The sequence below is a fragment of the Myotis davidii genome, unplaced genomic scaffold (genome assembly GCF_000327345.1).
Source record: "Myotis davidii unplaced genomic scaffold, ASM32734v1 scaffold674, whole genome shotgun sequence".
Taxonomy (NCBI): domain Eukaryota; kingdom Metazoa; phylum Chordata; class Mammalia; order Chiroptera; family Vespertilionidae; genus Myotis; species Myotis davidii.
In genome coordinates, this window is record NW_006286674.1 from 2,576,472 (window position 1) to 2,580,442 (window position 3,971).

Below are 3,971 nucleotides of genomic sequence, written 5' to 3' on the forward strand. Positions count from 1 at the left end.
GGTTAGGGCATTTCTTATCTCCATTCCAGGGAGTAAAGATTATGTAGCTAAAGCATGATTGTTCGTAGTTAAAGTGATTAACTACCCACCTGGCAGTTAAGGGGTTGTATTCCCTCCCTAACTTCGGGGGAAAATCCCTACCTGGGGAAACAACCTTTCTCAGAGAGGTGACCTTGGTTAAAACACATAGTGCCAAGAAGGTGAGCAAACATATTAAGAACAGTATGCCATATATGCCAGGTCCCTTGAAACAGCAAGGATGGACCGGCTCCTGGCACTATAGTTTTCCTAGAGTCTCCATAACAAACTTCCCCTTCGGTCTCACTGTTCAAAGTTGGGCGTTTTGCCACTTGCACAAAATCAGGATTCCATTAGAAAGGAAGAATACACCTCAGAACGGAGCATTTATGGTCTCTGTCCCCAATGAGTTAATGGTGGCTTTGTGGAAGATATGGATATATCTTCTCTGTATATGTGAATGATAGCCTAGGACAGTGATGGCGAACCTTTTGAGCTCGGCGTGTCAGCATTTTGAAAAACCCTAACTTAACTCTGGTGCCGTGTCACATGTAGAAATTTTTTGATATTTGCAACCATAGTAAAACAAAGACTTATATTTTTGATATTTATTTTATATATTTAAATGCCATTTAACAAAGAAAAATCAACCAAAAAAATGAGTTCACGTGTCACCTCCAATATGCGTGTCATAGGTTCGCCATCACTGGCCTAGGAGTTAAGAAAAGGCCATAATATAAGTGACAGAGCAGATATTTTAGAGATGAAGCCTTTAAGGGTCTAACACAGTCTATCCTCATTTCAAGAGGCCTGGTAGTGAGGGGCTTATGTATCTTAGCTGGAATCTATGGGCTGCTGCTTGCTTGAAACACCATACCATGCTGATATCACCTTCCAGAACAGATGAGTATTTTGAGCAAGTGTCCAGTTGGACAGGATGTGGTGAAGTTGACCTGACCCCAGACTGAGTGAAGGCACTGCAGGGACTGATGGAAGGGCCCTAAAATAAGTCCAGAAGTTTATTTTGCAAGTGGAAAGATTTGCTGAATGTTGGAAACAATAAAGATATCCTATAATTACCCAGGTCTCTTAGTCACCTAAATATAACAAATACCAAGCTATAAAATTGCCTCCAGAGAGTTAAGAGCACTTACTTCCCCCCCCTCCCCCTCTTTAAATTGATACATTAGAATGGTTACAACTTATTATAATTTGTTACAGTTAATGAACCAATAGTGATACATTATTATTAACTAAAGTTCATTTACTTAGATATCTGTAGTTTTCTTTTTTTAAAAAATTATGTTTTTATATATTTTAGAGAGAGAAGAAAGGAGAGGAAGAGAGAGGGAAACATCAATGAGAGAGAAACATGGATGGGCTGTTGCCTGCACACCCCCTATTGGGGACAGATCCCACAACCTAGGTATGTGCCCTTCATGGGAATTAACCAGCAAACACTTGGTGCATGGGTCAATGCTCAATCAACTGAACCACACTGGCCAGGGCAATTATCAACAAGTAATTTTTAGTGATCACCTCAACATTATGAAATCTGGTGATATAAAAGCAAATAAAATGTAACCCCCAGTAACAAGGAGCCATAGCAATCAAAACACTGATCAGCTGCCTCCTGCATGCCCCCTGTGGGGGATAGGGCCCTGACGGGGAATCGAACCAATGATCTCTTGGTACATGGGTCAGTGCTCAACCATTGATCCACACTGGCCAGGCAAGATTTCCTTACTTTTTATCTAATGTTGTTTTCTGTTCCACATTCCATTTAGTTGTCATGTCTCTTTAGGCACATTTTGCCTGTGCCATTTCCTCTGACTTTCCTTATATTTGATGACCTTGAGAGTTTAGAGAAGTACTGGTTAGGTATATTATGCCCCTTTATTGGAATTTATCCAAAAAGTCTTATTTTCCTCATGATCAGACTGAAGTTAGAGGTTTTTTTGGGAAAAATTATCATGCCATTTTCATCACATAATATCAAAGGTACCATTTTATGATTTATCAGATATTGATGTTGGTCATCTGGCTGAAATAGTGTTTGTTAGGTTATTCCACTATAAAATTATGATTTTAATCTACTGATTTGAGAGACACATAGAGAGACATTGACTTGTTGTTCCTCCCAGTCATGCACCCATTAGTTGATTCTTATATGTGCCCTGACTAGGGAGTGAACCTACAACTTTGGCGTATTGGGACTACACTCCATCCAGCTGAGCTACCTGGCCAGGCTGTCAAGTTATTTTTCCCACTGTATACTGTATTCTCTAGAAGGAAGTCACTATGTGCAGCTCATATTTAGAAGTTAATGCTTCTCTCTTTTAGGGTGGAGTATCTACATAATTTATTTGGAATTCTTCTGAATGGGATATTTGTTTTTCTTCCACATTTATTTATCCAATCATTTATTTATATCAATAAGGACTCAGGGATATTTATTTCATACTTTGCTTTATAATCCATTACTATTTCATTTATTTTATTGCTCAGATTGTTCCAGCTTTACCCATTGGGAGCTTTTTTAGGTGGCTCCTGTGCCTGTAACATTATCTCCATAAAAAATGATTTTTAAAAGTCCCTTACTTTGGGGGACTACAAGATAGTCCAGTCTCATCTTGCATGTTTTCTGTCTAAGTCCTAGAATCATCAACTTTTTTCAAAGAGCCCTGGTTTCTTTATTGGAGAATGGTATTAGAAACCAAGACCTGGGTGTTAGGTGTGCTTGTGCTACTGGTATTTAATTTTCTTTAGTCTCTCTCAGCTGATAAAACAAAGAAATATACGTGTGTATACTAATCTGCATTTATACACATACCTACAAATATTTCTATATGTAACCATTGTATTTATATTAAATTAAATCTGAGTTCTTATGGATGCTTTCAACTTTATTCCATTACCACTTGTATCCTTCTATTTTCTTGTTTATTTGTAAACTCCCACTCTTTTAAAAAAAATACAGTAGTTCCTTGGGTTACGTCGGAGACACGTTCCTATGGCGTGACATAACGCGATTTTTGCCGTAGTCGGAACCCACCTACGTAGGTACCTACGTCACTCACATGGAGCACATATACAGCAGTAATGAAGTGAAACAGCAAAAAAAAAATTAAAAGAAAGATAACAATTCCTGACCTTTACTTGTGGTAAATAATAAAAAACATAAAGCACGTATGTACATACGTTGAAATGATGGAACTTTTTTTTAATAAATAAATGGGAGATGGCGATGTAACCATGAAACATCGAATCCGACGTAACCCAAGGACTGCCTGTATGTATATTTTATTGACCTCAGAGGAAGTGAGAGAGAGAGAGAGAGAGATAGAAACATCAATGATGAGAGAGAATCTTTGATTGGCTACCTCCTGCACTACCCCCAATGAGGATTGAGCCTGCAATCCGGGCATGTGCCCTGACCCGGAATTGAATTGTGACTTCCTGGTTTATAGGTCAACAGCCAACCATTGAGCCACATCGGCCGGGCAAAGTCCCATTCTTAATTCCCTTCAACTGATACCCATTTGCTTACTTGTTCCTTTTCAGTATATATTTATTGCAATATCAGAGTTATTAATTTATAGTCCCTGGGAACCAACATTATCAACTAAAGTACAGTACTTAATTGTAGCTCCTTTTTCCTTTAGTCTGACATAATCCTCATTTTCAAAGTTACTTAGGTCAGCAACATTGCTCTCATCCTCCTAAGTGAGGTTGTCCCATGCATTTGTAATCCTATATAATAAAAGAGAAAGATGGTAATTGGTGTACCACCGCTACCCTTTTCATTGGCTAATCAGTGAGCTATGCAAATTAGTCGACAGCCAAGATGGCGGCTAATTTGCATATGTCAGCCCCAAGCCTCAGACTGAAGCTTTAGGCTGGGGCCTGGGCGGAGCCATCCAGCGATCATTGATGGCGGCAGCGATCATTGA